The sequence below is a fragment of the Salvelinus namaycush genome, chromosome 1, assembly GCF_016432855.1.
Source record: "Salvelinus namaycush isolate Seneca chromosome 1, SaNama_1.0, whole genome shotgun sequence".
NCBI classification, from domain to species: Eukaryota; Metazoa; Chordata; class Actinopteri; order Salmoniformes; family Salmonidae; genus Salvelinus; species Salvelinus namaycush.
The window spans coordinates 51,578,701-51,606,641 of NC_052307.1; the positions used below are offsets into that span (position 1 = coordinate 51,578,701).

The 27,941-nt window shown below is 44.4% G+C and overlaps 1 long non-coding RNA gene across 1 annotated transcript in view; it reads left to right on the plus strand.

Annotated features, from left to right (window-relative positions):
* LOC120055730 overlaps window positions 1–27,941 on the plus strand; it is a 127,718-nt gene that overhangs the window by 66,169 nt on the left and 33,608 nt on the right. Inside the window, exon 2 of the long non-coding RNA XR_005477723.1 lies at window positions 15,582–15,688. This is a non-coding gene — a long non-coding RNA (uncharacterized LOC120055730). The remainder of the gene's footprint in view (window positions 1–15,581; window positions 15,689–27,941) is intronic.

Below are 27,941 nucleotides of genomic sequence, written 5' to 3' on the forward strand. Positions count from 1 at the left end.
GCGAGAAATTGCCAAGAAACTGAAGATCTCGTACAACGCTGTGTACTACCACCCTTCACAGAACAGTGCAAACTGGCTCTAACCAGAATAGAAAGAGGACTGGGAGGCCCCAGTGCACAACTGAGCAAGGGGAAAAGTACATTAGAGTGTCTAGTTTGAGAAACAGACGCCTCATAAGTCCTCAACTGGCAGCTTCGTTAAATAGTACCCGCAAAACACCAGTCTCAACGTCAACAGTGAAGAGGCGACTCCGGAATGCTGGCCTTCTAGGCAGAGTTCCTCTGTCCAGTGTCTGTGTTCTTTTTCCCATCTTAATCTTTTCTTTTTATTGGCCATTCTGATATATGGCTTTTTCTTTGCAACTCTGCCTAGAAGGCCAGCATCCCGCCTCTTCACTGTTGACGTTGAGACTGGTGTTTTGCGGGTACTATTTAATGAAGCTGCCAGTTGAGGACACCAACATTCATTTGGTTTTTGGCGTGCCAACCATTGGTTTGTAGCACTGTGTTACTCAGCCTTTTACTTAGCAATGTTACCATTCAAATACACATGTTTTGGTGATGTAATTGCTATGTTAGAGGTAAAGAATTGTTTTGCAAATGTACCTGTAAAACTCGTTGAATGAAGAGGTGAATCCCTTGTTCCTGCTGCACCAGGAGGTGTGTGGTGCGGGTATGATACTCCCATCAATTTCTGCTTTGTGCAGGGTCCTACACTATTGATTGAAGTGTTTATGTGTTGTAGGAATATATTGATTAGAGCCTGGATATGTTTGTGATTTCATGCCTGTATTTGAGCCTGCTAATTGATGATTGGTTAATAATGGTATGATGCATTTTGAGGGGTCCCAGGTAGGGTATTTAAGCCTTGTCATTGTCATGGGACAGGTTGTGGACAGGTATTATTGAGGACTGGTTTATTTGAGCGCAACCATTATTTGATTTATCCCCAGTTTGTTCCTGTTGCAACTTCGAGTGTTACTTTTGGAAATTTGGAAATAATAGTAAAGAAAAATCTGGCTTATTATCTTCATGTTTGGTAATTACAGCCTCACAAGAAAAGTAAAGAACTGCTATTGCCTCCTCACTGTTAAAATTCAACTGCATGGTCAACTTCAGTGTATGAGCACATGCAATAGTATAATGGCTTCTCTCTCTTTGTGGTTTGTAGCAGATATCTTTATCTCAGCACAAATTGTGGTGGATTATGTTTTATCTAGCTGTATTTAAAATGGGGAAATTATGGCATGGCGCGGCATTTTATTTCTATGGGAATTTCTAACCGTCAACTTGGGGCAACATGAGCGTGTGACTGGGAAGAGTTGAACCCATGATTAGAGAATGAACTAGACCAGGAATCAGCGGCTTTACTTGAATAATGGAGAACCTAACAATACAAAAAACTTAAAACCAAAAACAACACTAGCACTCAACTCACATGGGGGAAACATACGGTAAACTGAATTCAAGAACTAACAAAAGGGAAACAGAAAACACACCTCTCTTAAAGGGGAAACAATCATGAAATAATAAGACACCTGAGTGTGCCTGTTAGGGCGTTGGTAACTTAACGTGGCAGGCATAAGAGAAGGACCCTGGGACTAAACACCTCCCTCTGCAACTGGATCCTGGACTTCCTGATGGGCTGCCCCCAGGTGGTAAGGGTAGGTAACAACACATCCGCCACGCTGATCCTCAACACTGGGGCCCCTCAGGTGTGCGTGCTCAGTCCCCTCCTGTATTCCCTGTTCACTCATGACTGCACAGCCAGGCACGACTCCAACACCATCATTAAGTTTGCTGATGACACAACAGTGGTAGGCCTGATCACCGACAACGGCGAGACAGCCTATAGGGAGGAGGTCAGAGACTTAGCCGTGTGGTGCCAGGACAGCAACCTCTCCCTCAACGTGATCAAGACAAAGAAGATGATTGTGGACTACCGTAAAAGGAGGACCGAGCACGACCCATTCTCATCAACGGGGCTGTAGTGGAGCAGGTTGAGAGCTTCAAGTTCGTTGGTGTCTACATCACCAACAAACAGTCGTGAAGAGGGCACGACAAAACCTATTCCCCCTCAGGAGACTGAAAAGATTTGGCATGGGTTCTCAGAACCTCAAAAGATTCTACAGCTGCACCATCGAGAGCATCACTGCCTGGTATGGCAACTGCTTGGCCTCCGACCACAAAGCACTACAGCCCAGTACATCACTGGGGCCAAGCTTTCTGCCATCCAGGACCTCTATACCAGGTGGTGTCAGAGGAAGGCCCTAAAAATGGTCAAAGACTCCAGCCACCCTAGTCATAGACTGTTCTCCTTGCTACCGCACGGCAAGTGGTTCCGGAGCGCCAGGTCTAGGTCCAAATGTCAAGTTCTCCCTAGGAGAGGTGGGTGTGGAGTCAGGCGCAGGAGAGAGCGAATTGCAAGAAGGGCGTTTATTTACAAGTCCATCAAGAACAGGCACAGGACCACAACAGTGCCTTTAAACAGCTTGGAAAATTCCAGAAAATTATGTAATGGCTTTAGAAGCTTCTGATAGGCTAATTGACATCATTTGAGTCAATTGGAGGTGTACCTGTGGATGTATTTCAAGGCCTACCTTCAAACTCAGTGCCTTTTTGCTTGACATCATGGGAAAATCAAAAGAAATCAGCCAAGACCTCAGCATTTCTTTTAGACCTCCACAAGTCTGGTTCATCCTTGGCAGCAATTTCCAAACGCCTGAAGGTACCAAGCTCATCTGTACAAACAATAGTACGAGGGACTGGTGAACTTAACAAAATAGATGGCTTCATGAGGAAGAAAATTATGTGGATATATTGAAGCAACATCTCAAGACATCAGTCAGGAAGTTACAGCTTGGTCGCTAATGGGTCTTCCAATTCGACAATGACCCCAAGCATACTTCCAAAGTTGTGGCAAAATGGCTTAAGGACAACAAAGTCAAGGTATTGGAGTGGCCATCACAAAGCCCTGACCTCAATCCTATAGAATATTTGTGGGCAAAACTGAAAAAGCGTGTGCGAGCAAGGAGGCCTACAAACCTGACTCAGTTACACCAGCTCTGTCAGGAGGAATTGGCCAAAATTCACCCAACTTATTGTGGGAAGTTTGTGGAAGGCTAACTGAAACATTTGACCCAAGTTAAACAATTTAAAGGCAATGCTACCAAATACTAATTGAGTGTATGTAAACTTTTGACCCACTGGGAATGTGATGAAATAAATAAAAGCTGAAATAAATCATTCACTCGACTATTATTTTGACATTTCACGTTCTTAAAATAAAGTGGTGATCCTAACTGACCTAAGACAGGGAACTTTTACTAGGATTAAATGTCAGGAATTGAGTTTAAATGTATTTGGCTAAGGTTTATGTAAACTTCTGACTTCAACTGTACATATTACCTCAATTACCTCGACTAACCGGTGCCCCTGCACATTGACTCGGTACCGGTACCCCCTGTGTATAGTCTCGCTATTGTTATTTTTCTGCGGCTCTTTAATGACTTGTTCTTTTTTTTTCTATTCATATTTTTTTTTACTGTATTGTTGGTCAGGGGCTTTTAAGTGAGCATTTCAGTGTAAGGTCTACACCTGTTGTATTCGGCTCATGTGACTAATACAATTTTATTTGATTCGATTTGAAATGCCCGAGCAGGAGTTCTCAAATCCAGTTTTCAGCGGAAAAGGAAGCTAGACTGATAACATCTGTATCCCTAGAAACCGGAACATCCGGTTATTGTTTTCAACTCCTCTAAGGGTGGGGCGTTGGGGATGGGGTTGAGGATGAGCTTAATCTGCGAGCTACGGCAAAGAGCATTGTGGGTTCAATCCCAGTGCTAGGCACTTGTTTTGTTTTAAACCATATCCCAAAACTTAACCCTAATGCTAAACTTGATAAAAATCTTGGAATTAATGCTTAAACTTGAAAGTCAAGGTTAGATTTGGTTTCACTTTTCCTCAGTTTGACTGACCGCTAACTAAGGTAAGACATGGCAACACACTCCATAATCTACAGATGACCCCACACACAGCCCCACAAGCCATAATTGAATGGGCAAGACATCCCATATCACACACACAGGCCACCACAGCAGAGAGATGAGGGCTGCTCTGATTGAGTTCTCTGTGTAGCATCATTGCCCACTCTGAAATTAATATCCGGGGCTCGACAAACCTAATGCAATGGTAAATCTTAGCGCTTTTGGTAGGGCTATAGGTCCGGGGGTGTATCAGAAATACTTTTGCCATTTTCACTGAGGGATTTATTAGCACAATAGCTGGTGGTGGTGGAAAAGGGCTGGGTTTTGATGAATAAATAAATTATAGATGTGAGGACTTGGCCACTCACTGGCCAATCAACGCGTTTCATGGCTTAATACTCCATGCCATTGCCTTAAATTCTGTAGGTTATTGATGGTCTTTGCCTTGTCATCAACTCCAATTTGGCTGTGGGAACGGAATGTTCTCTTCCTAGTCCATTGTGGATTGACACAGTTTATTAAATAGCATAGCCAGGTGTTAAACTTTTTCAGCCTGGGACCCAAATTAGAAATTCTCTGTTTTCCTGGGACCCAAGCTTTTGAAAAGATGTAACTCGGTGTAAATATTGGTACATTTTATTGCCCTTTTGCCTAAAACAAATGCTATATAGACAAAAACAAATAACAATGAACTGGAAATACCCACATAAATAGCAATTCATGTTTATTTTTCCCCATTAAAAACACTCTTACATATCTGTCTAGGTTGGAACTGTGGCTGTTAAAATACAATAAATCATTTTCATTCTGAACTAGAATAAACTGATTGAATACATCATACAGATGTATAAAAGAACACACACACACACACACACACACACACACACACACACACACACACACACACACACACACACACACACACACACACACACACACACACACACAGGCTCAGTTTTTGATAGTTCAACCCCAAGTAACAGTACAGATGAAAGATGATCAGGCCTACTGTACATCTTACTGTAAAAAGTATTGTTGAAACAAAGTCTAATTTGGAACTATTGCTGTTAAAATACAATAAATGTATTTATTCTGAACTGGAATAAACTGATTGATCAAATCACATGTTGACGTTTAGGTTTTGACAGTGCAATACTGAGGTCATGCTCAGCATTGAGTCTGTTTCTGTACTTGTTTTTTAAGTATGTCAGAGTTGAGAACCCTGACTCGCATAGGTATGTGGTGCCAAACTGGATCGGAACATCTACTGCTTTCTCAATCAGGCAGGAGACCACTTCCTGCTGTAGATGAGCAACCCAGAACTATGTGTGTGTGTTTGCCTCAAAAAACATCCAGTTCAGAATATAAATTATTACTTGTATTTTAACACCAACAGTTCCAATCTAGATTTGTTTACAACAATAATTTCTACAGTAAGATATACAGTAGGCCTGATTTTAATTAGTAATCTTCATATGTATTTACTGTTACTTACTGTTGGACAGTAGGTAGTTAGCTTGCTTTGCTTGATGTTAGCTATTAGCTGTGTACAAGGCCAGGGGATGTTTGAGAAACTCACATCTACTACGTACTATGAGAGAGAGCACTCCCTTATTTATGCTTATCGTCACCTGTTATAAAATGACAACAATGCCTTGCTAGCTGACTTACTTTTCCACTGTCGAAGCACTGTTTCCTGAAGCATTCAGAAGAGAGAAAGAGAGAAACTCATTGCTGTATTTGGGTTTCATGACGATTGAGCTCAGTCAGAACTTGTGGCTAGCTTGAGTCCATTTGATGACAGCGCAGCATCTGCTGCTGAATGACAGTGCTGCGGCGTGTGGGTCGTGGAGTGATCTTGAAAAACTGCAGATTAAAAGATCTGATGAACCTCGAAGCACACGGGCATCTCCCACTAGCACAGCTGCCAAAATGAGCAGAGACCGCTGCTAAGCATAGAGCGCACTGAACAGTGAGGGTAATTGCACTTGACGAAATCAATTCCAGTAATCAATTCAATAACTATACATTTACTCTGACATGTTGCGACCCACCATTAGCAGTTCCGCGACCCATGTTGGGTCACAACCCATACCTTAAGAAAGGCTGGCATAGGCTACAGTTATGAGTAGCAGCAGCAGCAATAACAGCAGCAGCAACAACAACAGCATGCAACAACTTTATTAACAGCAACAACAGCAGCAGCAGCAACAACAGCTAGGGTTGCCAACTGTCCCATATTAGCAGGGATGTCCCTTATATTGGGCTAAATTGGGTTGTCCCATACGTGATCTCCCGTGTCCCGTATATTCATCCAATCACAGTATAGCGTAAACGCGCCAAGTCATTTCTGTTGTTTGCTCGGTTTGGCATATCAAGGAAATATGGATAAACCTGCAAAAAAGAAAAGACTGCAGCTACAACAAACAATGGGAAGCAAAAAAGACGTGGGTTAAGGCTGTCAGTGGTAACTCAACGAAAGCTTTCTGTACTTTATGCCATCAGGAATTCTCAATTGGCCATGGAGGGGAGAGTGACCAAACTCAGCATGCATCTGTAACGGATGTGAAATGGCTAGCTAGTTAGCGGTGGTGCGCGCTAATAGCGCTTCAATTGGTTACGTCACTCGCTTTGAGACCCTGAAGTAGTGGTTCCCCATGCTCTACAGGTGCCGCGGCTTATGTGGAGCGATGGGTAACGACGCTTCGTGGGTGTCAGTTGTTGATGTGTGCAGAAGGTCACTGGTTCGCGCCCGGGTTGGGGCGAGGGGACGCACTAAATTTAAACTGTTACACATCCACAGAAATTCATTATCCATTATCCAAGATGGCATCGCAGTCAGACGCCTTTGTCCTGTCGTGTCCCTTGTATAGATCTTTTTATATCTTTTTCTTCGCATATCTTTTAGAAATATTTTCTTAAACCTCAACTTCTAAATACTCTCCTGCAACCCGCCTCACCCAATGTGGCGTGGATCTGTTTAAAAAAAAAAGTATTACTATTTACTTCGGATCAGGAATACCTCAACTGAAGCTAGCCAGCTAACTACCTACCAGCTATCAGTCAGGAAACCATTGCTAGCAGTCATCAGCTAACCTTTAGCTCAGAAAGCTCTCGCCAGTTCGTACAATGTGACTCAAACCAGAGCATAACGGACCTATTTTTTTCTCTCCATATCCCCGGATTCCTACTGCAAACTCTGAACATTTTCATCTGGATCTTCGCAACTAGCTAATCGCAATCCCGAGTGACTACTCCTGGCTAGCATGTCCATCCCGGAGCAAGCACCAATTAGCCTGAAGCTAGCCTGGCTAGGGCTCTTGGGCTACCACTCAAGCCCACTCCTGGGCTACAATATCCAGACCCCTTCTACTGCCAGGACGGGGCACGGAACCCCGCCGATCCTGTACGACTGGAATACCGACAAAATCTGCCCGAGGATTCCAACAGGCCCCTCAGGCGCGACGTCCGCTGAAGGCCCATTCTGCTAACCGCGGCCTGCTAGCTACCTAGAGCTACTTGGAACCCTACTAATCCACGACTGGTCTATTGACGTCACCGCACGAAGAGGCAAAAACAGACTTACCTCCATCGCGACGTCCCCCAAAGGCCCTTCTGCTAACTTGCTAGCCCCGGTCTACTAACTGCTAGCTTGCTAGCCCCGGTCTACTAACTGCTTGCTTGCTAACCCGGTCTACTAACTGCTAGCTTGCTAGCCCCGGTCTGCTAACCACTAGCTTGTTAGCCCCAGCCTACTAACTGATAGCTTGCTAGCCCCAGTCTGCTAACCACTAGCTTGTTAGCCCCAGCCTACTAACTGATAGCTTGCTAGCCCCGGTCTGCTAACCACTAGCTTGTTAGCCCCGGCCTACTAACTGCTAGTTTGATAGCCCCAGTCTGCTAACCACTAGCTTGTTAGCCCCGGCCTACTAACTGCTAGCTTGTTAGCACTGGCCTGATAACTGTCTGAATCGCCGTGTCCCCAGCCAGCCCAACCGCTCACTGGACCCATATGTTCACTTGGCTACGCATGCCTTTCTCTAATATCAATATGCCTCATCCATTACTGTCCTGGTTAGTGATTACTGTCTTATTTCACTGTAGAGCCTCTAGCCCTGCTCAATATGCCTTAACCAACCATGTTGTTCCACCTCCTACATATACCTCCCGGGTGGCACAGTGGTCTAGGGCACTGCATTGCAGTGCTAGCTGCGCCACCAGAGTCTCTGGGTTCGCGCCCAGGCTGGGCTGGGTTCGCGCCCAGGCTCTGTCGCAGCTGGCCGCAACCGGGAGGTCCGTGGGGCGATGCACAATTGGCATAGCGTCGTCCGGGTTAGGGAGGGTTTGGCCGGTAGGGATATCCTTGTCTCAGTATGTAAAATGTATGCACTCTACTGTAAGTCGCTCTGGATAAGAGCGTCTGCTAAATGACTAAAATGTAAATGTAAAAAATATGTGATGACATCACCTGGTTTAAACGTCTCTAGAGACTATATCTCTCTTATCATTACTCAATGCCTAGGTTTACCTCCAATGTACTCACATCCTACCTTACCTTTTTTTGTACACTATGCCTTGAATCTATGCCATCGTTCCCAGAAACCTGCTCCTTTTACTCTCTGTTCCGAACCTGCTAGACGGCCAGTTCGTATACCCTTTAGCCATACCCTTATCCTACTTCTCCTCTGTTCCTCTGGTGATGTAGAGGTTAATCCAGGTCCTGCAGTGCCTAGCTCCACTCCCACTCCCCAGGTGCTCTCATTTGTTGACTTCTGTAACTGTAAAAGCCTTGGTTTCATGCATGTTAACATTAGAAGCCTACTCCCTAAGTTTGTTTTACTCACTGCTTTAGCACACTCTGCCAACCCGGATGTCTTAGCCGTGTCTGAATCCTGGTTTAGGAAAACCACCAAAAAACCTGAAATCTCCATCCCTAACCATACCATTTTCTGCCAAGATAGAACTGCCAAAGGGGGCGGTGTTGCAATCTACTGCAAAGATAGCCTGCAGAGTTCTGTACCAAAACAATTCGAGCTTCTACTTCTTTAAATGCACCTTTCCAAAAACTTCTCTCACGGTTGCCGCTTGCTATAGACCCCCCTCTGCCCCCAGCTGTGTCCTCGACACCATATGTGAACTGATTGCCACCCCATCTATCTTCTGAGCTCGTGCTACTAGGTGACCTAAACTGGGACATGCTTAACACCCTGGCCATCCTACAATCTAAGCTTGATGCCCTCAATCTCACACAAATGATCAATGAACCTACCAGGTACAACCCCAAATCTGTAACCACGGGCACCCTCATAGATATCATTCTAACTAACACCCCCTCTAAATACACCTCTGCTGTTGTCAATCAAGATCTCAGCGATCACTGCCTCATTGCTTGCATCCATAATGAGTCTGCGACCAAACGACCACCCCCCATCACTGTCAAACTTCTGCGAGCAGGCCTTTCTAATCGACCTGGCCGGGGTATCCTGGAATGACATTGACCTCATCCCATCAGTAGCTTCCTCTGCGCCGGGGCCCAGTCCAGGCACGGCGGCCAGCCCAGCTCCTATGCCGGAGCCTTCCTCTGCGCCGGTGCCCAGTCCAGGCACGGCGGCCAGCCCAGCTCCATGGCCGGAGTCTTCCTCTGTGCCGATGCCCAGTCCAGGCACGGCGTCCAACCCAGCTCCAGGGCCAGAGCCCTCCTCTGCGCCGATGCCCATTCCAAGCATAGCGTCCAGTCACGCTCCAAGGCCGGAGCCTTCCTCTGCGCCGGTGCCCAGTCCAAGCACGGCATTCAGCCCGGCGCCATGGTCGGATCCGGGGTCTGGGGGGGCTACGACCCGCACCGGAGCCGCCACCGACACTTGTCACCCCCACTAACCCCCCCATTTGGTTTCAGCACCCCATGTTGGTGTTTCGTATGGTTCCCAATTAGAGGCAGCTGGTAATCATTTCCTCTAATTGGAGATCAAATATAGGTAGCCATTTTTCCCATTTTTGCACCACTACTTTCACGTTTCGTTATTGGTTTATTGTTTTTGTTTAAGGTTTCACCGTAATAAAGATGTGGAACTTCAATCACGCTGTGCCTTGGCCCGCTCATTACGACGATCGTGACACCTTCCTCAACGCGTCATTTTCCGCCTGAAACTCCCGAAGTCATCCAATTGTTATGAACATATTTATGCAGAGTTTGGCGACGTGCATCTCCGACATCTATTAATAAAGATTAATTATTCAACTGATTATTGAGGAAATGAACAAATGATGGTGCACTGCATTATTGTTTCATGTTAAAGACTTGGTAGCTTATTATATTGGAGTGAATGTATTGTTTTCTAACCTCATCTGGATGGATCCATAATGAATTACTATGGGGATAAATATCACTGAATAACAGAACAATTTGAATAAAGTAGGCTAATGAAGGCAACAAATTATTGCTTACTGAAACTCCCAAAGTCATCCAATTGTTACAATAGGATTTGAAGCAATAGCCTACCCGTGTGTGGTCAACTATTTCAGCACCGTTTTGTGCTGCCCTGAGACAAGCATGGGGACTGGTCTTGATAAATCTATGAGATTTTTATTTTCATTGAATCTCTATTTGGGTATTGGTTAGCCTACAATTAGGGTGTGGAAATGTTAGGATTCACTTGCAGTCACTTAGTAGCCTACTCCCAACCAGTCACGTTGTACAGTGCCATATTTTCCCAAAAGATTTCTTGGAATAGAAACACCATAATATTAATCAAATTAAAGAAGCTACATTTCTTAAAATCAATGCCATATACTATGTTCTTACAAAGATGCCCTCCAGTGGTCAAACTAGGACTAACCAGGATTAATGGCAACAATGGCTGACACTTAAATAACGTGCCATAGAATTCTGCGGCAGAATAAAGTTCCTGCACCCAAAAAATAATACTGCAAAGTTCATATATTGTGAATGATATATTGCTCCACTTACAAATAAAGGAGAGAGTGAGAGAGTGTGTGAGAGATAATATTTTTCTGTGCATCACTCGACAACCATGGACCTTGAAGTTAAACACACTTCACCCGGACATAAACACAGTATTTTACAGTGGACACTTCACCAAACACTGCACAGCCCGAGTCAGCAGAAACAGCCTCTCTTGGCAGTTGTAGGGACAGTTCGAAATGTGCTATTTTCACATGACCCTCCACTTCTACTGTAAAATAAATTATTAAACAAATGACTATGACTGTAGCATCCCTGTGTTTTTCTAAATGTGGATATCAACTTTGCCTCTTCAGAATGCTTTTGTGGCACAGTCGATGCCACGCAGGGCTACAGGCGAGAAGGTTGAGGGTTCGCCGACCACCACGGACGAGCTCACTCTCCCTGCCTGTTTCATTGCACTACGATCCGAGCCGGTTGCAGACAATGATCAGCCGGGGGAAAATCTGATTTTCAACATTTTGATGACGTAATTATAATTATATAAAATATATGCAAGTCATTTTCCACCAACAGGTTTCTGTGCCAATGCACCACACAACCAATACAAAAAGCATACTGACTTCGGCACATCCATATCATGGTTTGCGTTTTCAACACCACAGTAAATAGACTGTCAATCTCGACAAACAGAAAATACTTCCTTCTCTACCTTGGTCCCGTTAAGCAGCTGATGTTTAGGCTGCAACAGCTCAGCTGCGAAGTGGTAGGCCATACTCTGTTTCTGCATGACAATGCCTCCGTGCACGAAGCAAGGCCCATACAGAAATGGTTTGTTGAAATCTGGTGTGGAGGAACTTGACTGGCCTGCCCAGAGCCTTGACCTCAACCCCATTGAACACTTTTGGGATGAATTGGAACACCGACTGCGAGCCAGGTCTAATCGCCCAACATCTGTGCCCGACCTCACTAATGCTCTTGTGGCTGAATGGAAGCAAGCTCCCTGCAGCAATATTCTGCACTACAGAAACACCTCTAACCAAACAGTGCATGCACACTGAATTGAAGGTAACTTCACTTTTCTTTTCCCAGAACTCAAACCCTGATGTGGTTTAAGCATTGTTGTGAATAATCAATAATGATCAAACAACCAACTTGACAGAGCTTGAAGAATTTTGAAATGAATAATGGGCAAATATTGCACAATCCAAGTGTGGAAAGAGACTTACCAGAAAGACTCACAGCTGTAATCGGTACCAAAGGTGCTTCTCCAAAGTATTGACTCAGGGGTGTGAATACTTATTTAAATTAGATATTTCTCTATTTAATTTTCAATACATTTGCAAGAATTTCTAAAAACATGTCTTCACTTTGTCTTTTTGCGGTATTGTGTGTAGATGGGTGGGGAAATGTTTTATTGAATCCATTTTGAATTCAAGCTGTAACACAAGACGATGTGGAATACGTTGAAGGGTATGAATACTTTCTGAAGGCACAAGGGGGAGTTGAAGTACAATTCTTACAAACTTGTTTTGGCTGGTCTGTATCGTATTCTTTAGCTGTTTGAGGCTGCTGTTCAACCATGATGTGCCGTCATAACCGAAGTGACAATGTACTAGCACACTTTCCAGAGTCTCTAGGGTGTCTTCAGCTAGGTTTCCATCCAATTGAAAACAGATGTTCATGTTAATATTCCAAGATCTGCATTAAAAACAATATCTGCATTTTCTCATCAGTTGTGTTTCCATCAAATGTACTTGTTGTGGATAAAAGTCTGTGCGTAAATACAAAGGGCACATAAAAATAACTTTTGCTGTTAAATTCCTATGTACCGAATTAAAACTCAGTGAAATGGGTTTCCATCACATTTTCACCTTTAGGCCTACTGATGGTTTTGTCACACACAAAAAATGTGCGTAACTCTGGTATTGGCTAATGCGCACTAGCCAACAGCTTTCAGATACAGTGCGGGTATAGCCTATTACATGATGAGCTTATTATGGACAAAAGTGTGAGAGAACTTTTTATTGTCAAATGGCAGCCGAGCACTGAGCATCATGTCACCAGAATAAGACCCTCGATACTCATTGAAAGTAGAGTCAAGCTCGTCATCGTGCACTTTCACCGACCTGTGAAGTTAATCACAACTCATTTTATATGTAGACTAATAAACTGCATGCTTTCCCATGATGTCTTGAATTCTTTATCCAACATGTACTTTATTCGCATGAAAAGGTAGAATGGAGACCTTGTTAATGTCAAGCCATTTTGAGGATACTGGAATCAATCGTGTGCACGCCTACAGGATACTTTTGAAGTAGCCTAATCAGATTAAAACATTGTGACTGGTTGTGTTTATGCCACATATTAAAGGCAATGCATTTGACAAGTTAAATTATACATATTTAAGCTGAATTGAAGCAGTAGGTTCTAGGTGCGCGAGGAAAAGCCGCTCGGACACTGGACTGAGAGTGCAGGTCCTCTTTGTCCTTTATAACTTCAGAGAAACATCAAATGAGAGAGCGAGGTAATGGATGTGTGCTGTAATGGATGGGTCCTCTGTTTACTGCTGGCTTTACTACCGCACTTAGTGCACTCTGCGACGTTTCAGAGGCTGAGGAAGACAAAGTGTTATAGTGTTACAGAGAAACAGTGTAAAACGTAAGCGGACACTGTGCAGGGTTTTGCACTTACTATATATTAGCTGTGTTACAGGAAGTGAAGACAATAATAGCAATGTCCTTTCTATGTACAACAAGCATGTCTGTTGACTTTACTGGTGAAATTGTGAGAGAGAGTGAGATCATCTGTGTTCTGTATTCAATTCAGACAAACTTCCCATTTATAGTGCCTCTCTTTCTAGCGGTTTCTTCATGGTTTTACCTCACCAGTCACCTTCAGCAATATGTGGAGTTCAGATGTTACGGTGTCCACCAATTTCTAGAACATATGAAGAAACAGACGAAAACAACGTGTGATATCGTCCTACCTGTAATACAGGCTTTTCCCACTGACCAAAAACTGGTTGAATCAATGTCGTTTCCACGTAATTTCAATGAATTTACATTGACCCAGCATGGAATAGATGTTTAATTGACTTGTGGGTTCTATGCAGCAGTCAGAAATCTGACCTCCCTCTCTGACTGTAGGCTTAATGTGTCTCATTAGGTCTGACATTTCCTGCTTGGTTTTCCTGCTCCTCTTTATTCGATCCACGCCGACTGGTTGAGGGGGGGGGGGGGTTAAGAACATATCAAAATGAGCCCCCCTCCTCCTGGGATAAACACGCCACCTGGCAACATGGACACGTAATGATGGTTTTGTGGTATAAGCTTGGGCTTGGTCTGCACTTGCTGGTGTGTGTGTGCTTGCTGCTCAGGTGTGTGTATTTGTGTGTGTACTGTGGAACGTCGACTAGTCAAGCTCCAGTGGTCTGCCAGCTTGGATTAAATCAAGTGTGTGTGTGTGTGTGTGCACATGCGTATGAGAGAGAGCGTGCGGTCTGTTTGTGTGTGTGTGTCTGTCTCTGTCTGTCAGTCACACACCTTCCTCAGCCCGTTGAACCACATGGCTGCCTTCTCCAGATCAAACTGATTTACTATGGACCAGTCTCTTTCATAGTCTAGACAGTTTCTTATGGATCATGTTCATTTATATCACTCTCTTTCCCTTCTCTTTCTCTCTCTCTCTCTCTCTCGCAACTGTCGAAGTTATCCTTTACATGACACATAAAAGTTAATTCTCCACTCTGGCGACCATATTCCACATCCTAATTCCCTCAACACTCCTTTTACAGTAAGTATTTTCATACAATTTCTATTCAAATCGTATTATTTTTCCTCACCGAAACATCTCTCCTCCTCTCTCAACCAAAGCTGGTGCGTTCTTTTATCCGTGTGAGGACGTCAACGTTTTGATCTCTGTATTGTGACTGATGTGTTGACGCTGCTCTCTCAGAGCGCTACTCAGATTAGCATGAGAATACAGCACAGTGCCTCTCTCTCTCTCTCTACAGAATAATTCAATTACATGAATGTGATTAGCTTCTGAGCTTCGGCTCTGTCCTTTTTTTCATTTGGAGCTTTTGGATAATTCATAGGCATTGTTCCTGACTCGCATTTAACCTGTTTATGCTTTTACCCTAACCTCCCTGGTGTCTATCAAATATCTTCAAAAAGATACATTTTCCTAAAATGAATTCCTCCAAAAGAAAATAAGGCATCAGTTTGAGCTTCTTGATGAAAGGTTGTGAATATTTTAGGAGTTTGCGTACGGTGCTGGTAAGAGGTTTTCTTTGCAATCAGAAATCATAGAGCCATGACTACGTGGAACTCTATTCCACATCAACTAACTGATGCAAAGCATTAAAATTTGATTTAAAAAAACAGTGAAAAATGCACCTTATGGAACAGCGGGACTGTGAAGCAGGCAGACACAAGCATACACACACGATAACATACGCACTATACACACACGTACACATGGATTTTGTGTTGTAGATATGTGGAGGTGGAGTAGAGGCCTGAGGGCACACACCTTATTGTGTTGTGAAATCTGTTATGAATGTAATGTTTTTTAAATTGTTAATTCATTTTGCTTTGCATTATTGCTCAGTTAATGGGGATCCATAATAAACACAAATACAAAATGGCTTCCCTTTCTCTTTCCTTTTAGAGGTCAAGCTTTCATTTCTGAAGAGGGGAAAAAGGGTAGTGAACATTGAAGACAGAAAGCTGAAACTTGACAACTGCCTCAGCCCCCTGTGACACAGAACATTTCTGGTAAGCGTACTCTCTCTTTTTATCTCTTGCCTGCTCTCTTTCTCTCTCTCTCTCTCATTCTGCAACCCCATGCTCCTCTGCATTTCCATCTCTGTCTATATACATGTATATCCCTCTCTCCCGTTCTGTTCTCCCTCGAGGTAGCTTGGCCTTTCAGAGGCAGCAAAACATTGTTGAACGTTGTATGATGGTCTTACCTTGGTTGCACCCTGTTCTCCTCAGATGACCTGGCTATCTACTGTACTGTACTTTTCTAGTGAAGTGGACTGGACTGGACAGTTGAACTGGACTGGGGCTAGGACTGGTCTATACAAACTATCCATACCTAGTTATCTGTTGTAATGTTGTTATCCACTGCAATGTGTCCATTCCACAGAGTGCAGTGTATGATGAGGTTGCCCCTTTAGATGCTGATCTAAGGTCAGTTTTGTGTTTCCCACTAGAATTGGGGAAAGAGTAAGCTGATCCTAGATCTGTTCAGGGAACTTGCCCAGACTCATTTGCACTCAGAATCCTTTGGGGGTCTTAAATGTTTTAAGAGCTTAGAGGGACAGAGTGCACTATGGGCAGCAGGTTTTTTAATGACCACTTAAGACTGCACACACACACACACACACACACACACACACACACACACACACACACACACACACACACACACACACACACACACACACACACACACACACACACACACACACCAACCATCCCAAACTCAGGGTCTCTCTTCCACCTGAGAGAATCTCCCAATGTCTCTCAAAGCTCACTGATGCTTAACTCTCCCTCTGACCTCTCTCTCTCTTCTATTTTTCCTCCCCTCACTTTCCGTCTCTCCTCTCCTCCGGTTCCTGGGGTTTAAAGAGCGAGGGGAGACTGTTCTAACTTCTGAGCAAACCTATGGTTCATTGGACAGGCCCTGGCAAAGGGCAGCACACTTATATAAGCCTAGATAGAGCACTTAGTAAAAGTTAGACATTGAGCCGTGCACCCCTTTTCAAAAAGTTTTACAGGTCTGGTGTGCCCCTTGTAAACAAAAATATAAATGCAACAAGAAACAATTTCAAAGATTTTACTGAGTTATAGTTTGTATAAGGAAATCAGTAAATGTAAATACATTTATTAGGCCCTAATCTATGGATTTCACATGACTGGAAATACAGATATGCATCTGTTGGTCACAGATACCTTAAAAAAAATGCAGGTGCGTGGATCAGAAAACCAGTCAGTATCTGCTGTGACACCATTTGCCTCATACAGCGCGACACAGCATCTTCACATAGAGTTGATCAGGCTGTTAATTGTGGCCTGTCAATGGCTGTGTGGAGTTGCTGCATATTGGTGGGAACTGGAACATGCTGTCTTACACATCGATCCAGAGCATCCCAAACATGCGCAATGGGTGACATGTCTGGTGAGTATGCAGGCAATGGAAGACCTTGGACATTTTCAGCTTCTAGGAATTGTGTACAAATCCTTGCGACATGGGGCATTATCATGCATTATCATGCTGAAACATGAGGTGATGGCGGCGGATGAATGGCTCCACAATGGGCCTCAGGATCTCGTCATGGTATCTCTGTGCATTCAAATTGCCATTGATAAAATGCAACTGTGTTCGTTGTCCATAGCTTATTCCTGCCCATGCCATAACCCCATGGTGCACTCTGTTCACAACGTTGACATCAGAAAACCACTTGCCCACACGACGCCATATACACTTTCGGCCATCTGCCCGGTACAGTTAAAACCAGGATTCATCTGTGAAGAGTACACTTCTCCAGCGTGCCAATGTCCATTCAAGGTGTGCCTTTGCCCACTGAAGTCGGTTACGACGCCGAACTGCAGTCAGGTCAAGACCCTGGTGAGGACGATGAGCACGCAGATGAGCTTTGCTGCAGAAATTCCTCGGGTAGTGCAAACGCACAGTTTCATCAGCGGTCTGGATGGCTGGTCTCAGACGATCCCCCTGGTGAAGAAGCCAGATGTGGAAGCCCTGGGCTGGCGGGGTTACATGTGGTCTGCAGTTAAAACGACAAAACGACACATTGTAGAGTGGCCTTTTATTGTCCCCAGCACATGGTGCACCTGTGTAATGATCACGCTGTTTAATCAGCTTCTTGATATGCCACACTTGTCAGGTGGATGGATAATCTTGGAAAAGGAGAAATGCTCACTAACAAGGATGTAAACAAATATGTGCACACAATTTGAGAGAAACAAGCTTTTTGTGTATATGGAACATTTCTGGGATCTTTTAGTTCAGCTCATGAAACATGGAACTAACACTTCAGATGTTGCGTTTATATTTTTGTTCAGTGTAGTTTACACAGAATTCTAGTAGTTTATGTACAGCTGGTGTGACACCAGAATGAGAGGGGTTTTAAGCTGTTAGCTTTGTTATTTAATGATAGTTGATTTAGTGTTTGAAGTTTGAGAAATGGGTGTAGGTGTAGGATGTACTGTTAATCTGGGTTAGCTTGGTTCCAGATCTGTTTGTGCCGGTTTACCAACTCCTATGGTCATTGTCAATAGGAGTTGGCAAGACCGCACAAACAGTTCTGGGACCAGGCTAGATACTGGCATGCCGTCACAGAGGAACCCCCGCTGATCCACCTGACAACGAGATTACTGTGGTGGTGACAGCTGTTCGATTGTTCAATGTTGCTTCAGTAACAGGGGGACCCTGTCCCTCACATCCTTCAGAATGACTGTTGTCTGTAAAAAAAACTAAAATAAAAAAATAATTTCAATTCCGAGGGGTGTGTTGATATGGGGTTGCTCGGCAACATTCTGTGACAGGGTCTTTAGGAGCAGGTTCTCTGGGCCATTGTGTCACAGCTGGGTGATCATCGTTGAATAGTACAAAGTGTGTGTGTGTGTACGTGTTTATCTTGGTTGAACATGGTCTGTGATTTCATTCATCTTTGAACAACAGGAGGGGACCGCTTTGACCTTATACACATAAGATTTGGCTGCAAACTGTTTGCACTAGTTATATTACTACTTCTCTACCCCAAACCTAAAAGACCAGCCAACACCCCTCTAGACACCCAGCTGTGCACAGTCTGCACTCCCTACTGAAGCTGTAGTTTAAAGCCTATGAGGATTAATTGCCCCCAGACACACAACTGTCACTCTCTGGCTGGAGGCTCTTCATTTTTTTATGGCTGTAGATTGGGCAAGCTTCAGGGCTCTTTAGATGCTGTTGGAGTGTTGACGTGTTTTCTAAATGTCATGTTGCTGGCTGTTGGGAGATGTAAGGGGCTTTTCCCATATGACGCGTGCCATAACCCTGAGACTGAGGGACTGTTGGACATTTTAGAGAAGCACACTCATGCACACACACGAATTCCGTCTGATCAAGGGGTGGCATAACCCTAAAACTCCAAGAATGGAGAGGGAATCAAGACTGATGGGAATGAGAGGAGCAGGAGAAGAGAGGAGTCAAGAGGGAATAAGTCAAAGATTGGAGAGGGAGTTGATCAAGCACAGGACAAAAGAATGAGTGAATTCTGAAGAGAAGAGGGAGTGAAGAAAAGGGATGGAGTCGAGGAGAGGGAATGAGTCAAGAAGTGGAGAGAGAGGGAACGTGTTGATAAAAGGAAAAAGAAAGGAATTGAACTGAGGAAAGAAGAGAGCGTCCTGGTCTGAAGGGACACTACAGCGTGCCAGAGGACTGGGCCATCTGATTGGATATGGTTCAGTTGTAGACCGCTTTGCACCCTGGGAAAAGTAATTCGACAACTCCAGACACACAGCTCCAAACACACACACAGTATTGCACAGCAAAACTTGTGAGGACATACAATTCAGTCCCATTCAAAATCCTATTTTCCCTAACCTGTACCCTTAGCCTAATCCTAACCCTAACCTTAACCCAAAAACATAACCTTAACCCTAGCTCCTAACCCTAAAACTAACCTGAGCTCCTAACCCTAGACCTAATTCTAACCCCAACCTTAACCCTAAACCCCATAGAAATAACATTTGACCTTGTGGAGACCAACAAAATGTCCTCAGTTGGTCCAACTTCTGGTCCCCACAAGTGTAGTTAAACACTACAACACACACACACCTATCCAGATGGTTGTGTGGGGTATCCAGAGTATCAGCCTTAATATACATCATTAACCCTACTCAACACACTGGGACTGAAGTAACAGCCTGTGTGTGAGTAGCATTAGCTGGATAGAGTAGAAGAACCAGGTTAAGAAGACTGATTATAAAACCAAGTAAACATAAGCAAGACAACAAAGAGATATTCATTTTTCTCAGTCTACCTGTATCTCTACTGAGCCTGTTTGGCTGTCTTTGCTCTGTATCCAATTTTCAGTCTTCAAAAATAATTTTGTTTTAGCTTACCTCAAAGTTCTGAAAATTGGAACATAGGTCGAATGTAGGATTTATGAGTAGTCAAAGCAAGACGAGACAAGATTGCACAAAACAATCTGTAATTTGAGTCTCTCATGTGGAACCCAGTATAATAATTCACTGTCTTAGCAGATAGGGGGAAAACTTGAGCTAAACTAACTAGCTGTGTGATATGTTCTCTCTCTGTAATATCTCATTCCTGACTGCTTGTTAATCAGATTCTCTGGTGTGTGTGTGTTTGCCTGCCTGCCTGTTCACTTGCATGTACGTGCACATTTTTGTCTGTGTGTGTATGCGCATGTGTGTGTTTCTTCCCGAACAGACTTCCACTGGCTCATTAATTGTTATTTTATCCTAACTCTCAGATAAAGACATTCTCTATTCACGGCGGTGAATACATTATAATGTCGTTCCACTCAATGAGGAACAAGCTGACTTCTGAATGGAGGAACAAGGCTGAATAATCAACCGTCATCTTAATAGTTTCCCTTCTTCTACAACAGGGGGTTGAATGGAGTGGATGGAAGTTTTAATTTTCTCTGAAGATATCTATCGGGGAAATAATGAAAACAACTAGGCTGTATCCTATCGGCCCTATTCAAAATTGGTGCACTACATAGGGAATAGGGTGCCATTTCGGACACAGCCCTAATGTTCTAGTTTTAATTTCTAGGCAGGATTGGGGTGTGGAGGTGAGCTCTGGGTTTGAAAGGGAAAATGAATGGAATCCCAACTCTCTGAAGCTCACTTTGAGGTTATGAAGTGAAGGAAAATTGAATAGTTTAGTCACGGTTCATACCAATACCAGAGATGAATAGATTTTGATCATACCTCATCATTCTTAAATGGAAACTGAGCCAAACTGAGCAATCGGAGGAGAAGGGCCTTGGTCAGGGAGGTGACCAAGAACCTGATGGTCGCTGACAGAGCTCCAGAGTTCCTCTGTGAAGATGGGAGAAACTTCCAGAAGGACAACCATCTCTTTAGCACTCCAGCAATCAGGCCTTTATGGTAGAGTAGCCAGGCGGAAGCCACTCCTCAGTTAAAGGCACATGACAGCCCGCGTGGAGTTTACCAAAAGGCACCTAAAGGACTCTCAGACCATGAGAAAAAAGATTCTCTGGTCGGATGAAACAAATGGAACTATTTGGCATGAATGCCAAGCATCACGTCTGGAGGCAACATCCCTACGGTGAAGCATGGTGGAGGCAGAATCATGCTGTGGGGATGATTTTCAGCAGCAGGGACTTGGAGACTAGTCAGGATCGAGGGAAAGATGAACGGAGTAAAGTACAGAGAGATCCTGGACGAAAAGCTGCTCCACTGTACTCAGTACCTCTGACTGGGGCAAAGGTTCACCTTCCAACAGGACAATGACTCTAAGCACACAGCCAAGACGATGCAGGAGTGGCTTCGGGATATGTCTCTGAATGTCCTTGAGTGGCCCAGCCAGAGCCCGGACTTGAACCCGATCGAACATCTCTGGAGAGACCTGAAAATAGCTGTGTGGTGGTGCTCCCCATTCAACCTGACAGAGCTTGAGAGGATCTGCAGAGAAGAATGGGAGAAACTACACAAATACAGGTGTGCCTCTCTAGGTTTCTCTAGGTTTCTTCCTATGTTCTGGCCTTTCTAGGGAGTTTTTCCTAGTCACCGTGCTTCTATACCTGCATTGCTTGCCGTTTGGGGTTTTAGGCTGGGTTTCTGTACAGCACTTTGTGACATCAGCTGGTTTAAGAAGGGCTTTATAAATACATTTGATTGATTGATATGTAGCTTGTTTTTGGTCACAGGTCCAGGAATGGCTGAAGAAATGAAACATTTACCTGGAGCTAACTCTGCAGATAGCACTACTGGGTGATTTGAAAGTCATGGTCAATCGATCAGTGGTATGATAATAGTTTTGGCAAAACATTTTATCTTTACTTTACAATCTCTAGAAACTATGAGAATAGAAAAGTTCATAACTTTTGTGAAACATCACACCAAAGTTGAAAAATATATGGCAAATAGAAATCGAATATGGATGGTGTTAAGAGATAGATGGGAGGGGTTGAATGAAGCTGAAGGGTGGGACTAATAACAACAAGATAACTAATGTAAAATATACTGTGTCCGTAAAATATATACAGGTTCAGAACTTTTGTGAAACAGCACAGTTAAAAATATATGGCAAATAAATCAAACTGGATGGACATCAGAAATAGATGGGAGAGGTTGAGGGTAGAGGAAAGACAGGACTAAAAACAAACAAAATATAACTATTGTAAAATAGATTGTGTCTGTAAAATATTTATAGTATGTATAAGCTGGAAGTAGAAGCCTAAGTGTTGTTGTTCATTAGTTTACTCCAATTAGGGGAGGGGTGGAAAGGTTTAGTGGAAAATAATAAAGTCTTTATTTTATTTTTTATATTTGTGTATGTATGTATGTATGTATGTATGTATGCATGTATGTATACACATATATATATTTACAAAAAAATATATGGAGGATTGGAAATGATGCACACAATTACATTGATGGAAGCTACACTCTATCTGCAATATTAAAGCCGCAATATTAAAGCCGATCTATCCCCCCCCCCCCCCCAATTGGATTCTGATACAGGTGCAGTGGCAACCCGTCATTCAGGTCAGGTGGGGCAGTGCCTGTTTTGAGCCCCACACTTTTAGGTAGAAAAATGGTGGTGGGGCTAGCAAGCAGAAAATAGTGTTGTGCCTGATTGGCTCAGATTTCTGTCGCTCATGGGACATTACGTCATCCCCAATTCTAAGGTTAGAGCTCAAAAATGTTTGCCCCCTGAGGAAGGCACAGTGATGCTGAAATGTTGGTAAATACCCATTCAATTGCTGGGAGATTATACATGAGTGTGCGACTTTCTTTATTTTGATAGTTTATTGCCCCATGGGTTCTGCTATAGAGTTACAGTATATTGGAAGTGACCATCCAAGAAGGCTCAAGGTCATTGGCCACAGATAGAATGACATCAAATCCCATTATAGCTACAGTAGCTTTGGTTGGACTGATCATGTCAACATCATACTTTCAAAATCCTAGCTAGCAAGCTAGCAGTAGTCGCCATGAATCAAGTCGGCAATCAAATCCTTTTCAATCATTGTCATTTGAAGAGAAATTAGAGATAAAACGTCTCGGTGCTCATTGGACATAAACATTACACAACAAGTTGGAAATCACAAATTCAACAATGAGTGGTTCGGGAAGGAATCAGTGGCTAACTGTGAGTTCAAGACAACTGGGAACTCGGGAAAAACGAGCTACAACTGGGAAAAAACGTTTTGAACGGTCATTCAACTCGGAATAGTAAATCCGGCATCTTTCTCTTTGATGAAAAAATTTGCCCAAGAATGACCGCCGTGAGTCCAAAAATATCTTATGCTGCTTCATAAATTATATAGGATGCCAGAGAGATATGTATACTGTAGCTGTTACGTCTATCGTCATATTCTTCCTCCTCCTCGGACGAGGAGAGGCGAGACGGATCGGACCAATACGCAGAGTGGTTAGTGTTCATAATGATTTATTAAAACGAAACTGAATACTGAATTACAAAACAAATAAACGAAGTGCATAAACCGATACAGTACCGTGTGGTGCAACAAACACAGACACGGAAACAAACACCCACAAAACACACGTGAAACCCAGGCTGCCTAAGTATGATTCTCAATCAGGGACAACGATTGACAGCTGTCTCTGATTGAGAATCATACCCGGCCGAACACAAACATCCCAACATAGAAAATCAAACATAGACAAACCCACCCAACTCACGCCCTGACCAACTAAATAAATACAAGAAAAAGGAAAACAGGTCAGGAACGTGACATAACCCCCCCTTAAGGTGCGAACTCCGGGCGCACCAGCATAAACTCTAGGGGAGGGTCTGGGTGGGCGTCTGTCCACAGTGGCGGCTCTGGCGCTGGTCGTGGTCCCCACCCCACCATAGTCAAACACCGCTTCCGTGGCCTCCTCCCAATGGCCACCCTCCATGTCAATCCCACTATACCAAAGGGCAGCACCGGACTGAGGGGCAGCTCCGGACTGAGGGACAGCACCGGACTGAGGGGCGAATCCTGGCTGGCTGGCTCTGGCGGATCCTGGCTGGCTGGCTCTGGCGGATCCTGGCTGGCTGGCTCTGGCGGATCCTGGCTGGCTGGCTCTGGCGGATCCTGGCTGGCTGGCTCTGGCGGCTCCTGGCTGGCTGGCTCTGGCGGCTCCTGGCTGGCTGGCTCTGGCAGCTCCTGACTGGCTGGCTCAGGCTGTTCCTGGCTGGACGGCTCAGGCTGGTCCTGGCTGGACGGCTCTGGCTGGTCCTGGTTGGACGGCTCTGAAGGCTCAGTACAGACGGGCAGCTCTGACGGCTCGGAACAGACGGACAGCGCTGGGCAGGCAGACAGTTCAGACAGCGCTGGGAAGGCAGGCAGTTCAGACAGCGCTGGGAAGGCAGGCAGTTCAGACAGCGCTGGGAAGGCAGGCAGTTCAGACTCAGGCTGCGCTGGAGAGGAGGAAGGCTCTGACAGCGCTGGACAGGTGGGAGCAGCTGGAGAGAGAACCCGGAGAGACAGCCTGGTGCGGGGGGCTGCCACCGGAGGACTGGTACGTGGAGGTGGCACCGGGTATACCGGACCGTGAAGGAGGACACGCGCTCTTGAGCACCGAGCCTCCCCAACCCTACCAGGTTGAATGGTCCCCGTAGCCCTGCCAGTGCGGCGAGGTGGAATAGCCCGCACTGGGCTATGCTGGCGAACCGGGGACACCATCTGTAAGGCTGGTGCCATGTACGCCGGCCCGAGGAGACGTACTGGAGGCCAGATATGTTGGGCCGGCTTCATGGCACCCGGCTCGATGCCCAACCTAGCCCTACCAGTGCGGCGAGGTGGAATAGCCCGCACTGGGCTAAGCACGCGTACTGGGGACACCGTGCGCTTTACCGCATAACACGGTGTCTGACGAGTACGACGCCCTCTCACTCCACGGTAAGCACGGGGAGTTGGCTCAGGTATCCTACCCGGCTTTGCCACACTCCGCGTGTGCCCCCCCCCCCAAGAAATGTTTGGGTCAGACCCTCGGGCTCCCAACCGCGTCGCCGCGCTGCCTCCTCATACCAGCGCCTCTCTGCCTTCGCTGCCTCCAACTCCGCCTTGGGACGGCGATATTCCCCTGGCTGAGCCCAGGGTCCTTTGCCGTCCAGAATCTCTTCCCAAGTCCAGGAGTCCTGGGTTTTTTTCCGCTGCTGTTGCCGCCCTTCTCCACTCTGCTTGGTCCATTGGTGGTGAGTGTTTCTGTTACGGCTATTGTCATATTCTTCCTCGGACGAGGAGAGGCGAGACGGATCGGACCAATACGCAGAGTGGTTAGTGTTCATAATGATTTATTAAAACGAAACTGAATACTGAATTACAAAACAAATAAACGAAGTGCATAAACCGATACAGTACCGTGTGGTGCAACAAACACAGACACGGAAACAAACACCCACAAAACACACGTGAAACCCAGGCTGCCTAAGTATGATTCTCAATCAGGGACAACGATTGACAGCTGTCTCTGATTGAGAATCATACCCGGCCGAACACAAACATCCCAACATAGAAAATCAAACAGACAAACCCACCCAACTCACGCCCTGACCAACTAAATAAATACAAGAAAAAGGAAAACAGGTCAGGAACGTGACAGTAGCTGAAGTAAAACTACTGTAAGTGTATGTTGTGTAGTAAGCTGTTAGTAGCCCATGTGCCTCACCGTAATAATTTGGTCTATTTTCATCAACTCGGTATTGTAAACACATCTTTGTGGCCTGTGTGTGCTTGTTTGCCTATAACCTGTTTTAGAGAAATGTAATCATCAAATATTGTAGGAGCTTTCATTGTCTGTTTATATGTAAGATCGGCCCATGTTCTGAATCCTGTTGCTGTACATTACGAAAGTGCTGAACAAATAGTTATATTGACTACGTCCATCGTCTCTCGCTCATTAATGTCTTAATCGAAATTACAGATTTCCTCTTATCCGCTTGTCGTCCCCTTATGCCATAGTTTGTACATCTCAATTGTCATTAGAAACCACATTTGTTTAAGCAAGTCAGCCATATAAAAATGAGGCTGAATGATCTGTAGCAGTGGTAAGGTGTTGGGACAGCTGTTGGGACTCTATGTAGGCCCTAACAGTTTGTGGGAACCGTTTGTCACCGTTATAGTGCAATTAATGTATTGTTTAGTGTTGTGTTGTGGCTTGGCTGGCATGCATCCCACATTGTTTTGTTTGCCCCACCAAGATTGACATGCTAAAATTGCCACTGTACAGGTGACACAATATTCTATAGGATTGTGAAAATCCTATAGAGTACCACAGTGTGAGTCATAATACCCCAAAAACCTAGTGGTCAAACGGGGAAATGGTTCTAGTCTTTTTTCCACCATACTGTACATTTTTCCCTCATGGATTTTAAAATAACTTAAAATAAGGGCTGTGTTTCGTGTAGGCTTACCCTGGTGTGACATTTTGATAACCGTGTAAATCCCTCTAGGATAAGGAGACTTTTATCAATATATACGCCTGTATTTACCCCCCAAAAGTGAAATGCTAATGTGGCTATAATAAAGAACTACAATTGCCATTATGATCTGGACGAGACTGCCAAATCGAGGCAAAGCTAAGAATCTCTGGATGAAATATCTAATGTTAGCTAAATGTAGTAATGAATAAATTGGCAACATTTCTTTAAATTGATAATTCTGTGAACTGTCATGTGTAAGTTTTAAATTGACACAATACCTGTTATCAAAAGGTGTCAGCTAGAGATGACATGCAGGAGCTTGCAGGGTTTTGTAGTTATTTCAAGTGCAATCGGAAACAGATGTTTGTCTTATTTCAGTCTTTGGGCTTGTGATTTCACGTGAGTCTGTGTTAACATCTTAGATAGAAGTAGGCCATTGGCTGCCTACATCACTAGGGTTATAAGCAGGAGTTCTAATTGGTTCCTAATTTGGCAGTTCGGCAAATTTGCCTGAGCAAACAATGGTGAAATATTATTTTCTGAGAAATAGTGCAAGAATTTGTATTTTATAGTAATCATAAGAATATTTAATTGTCATATACAAAAAAAATCTGCTCCCTCAACGGGATAGATCAACTTAATGTTTTTCGTCTTTAGCCCAGCACCTACAGCAATCCCTTTCTCTCCTCCGTGATCCATATCCTACTTTCGTTCTCTCCCCCTCTCCTTTCCCCCCCTCCACCTCCCTCCCTCTATGCAGAAGTTTTCCATCCTGGGCTTCCTTACTTCCTCACCCTCCCTTCTCTCTGTCCATCCAGCTTCCTGCCATCCCTGTTTTCAGTCCAGTCCGTTCTCTTTCCCATCGGCCCTCAGGGATAATTCTGGGTAATGGACCTGCGAGCCTCTGGTTGGCTGACGCCTGAGGGGAGGCCATGGGCCTGTGGAACATTCTGGAAGGCTGAACCAGCCAATGAACAGCCATCCCTGTCCTCTCCCTGTGTTCTATTGCCAACTGAGATCAGCTCATAAATCAAATAATATCAAATGTTATTTGTCACATGCGCCGAATACAAGAGGTGTAGTAGACCTTACAGTGAAATGCTTACCTACAAGCCCTTAACATCTTCGTGTACCCGAACTAGACAATTGAGCTAACGTGTGCTAATGTGATTAGCATGATATTTTAAGTAACAAGAACATTTCCCAGGACATAGACATATCTGATATGGTCAAAAAGCTTAAATTATTGTTAATCTAACTGCACAGTCCAATTTACAATAGGTATTACAGTGAAAGAATACCATGCTAGTGTTTGAGTGCACAGTTATAAACTTGATAATGTATTAATAAACCAATTAG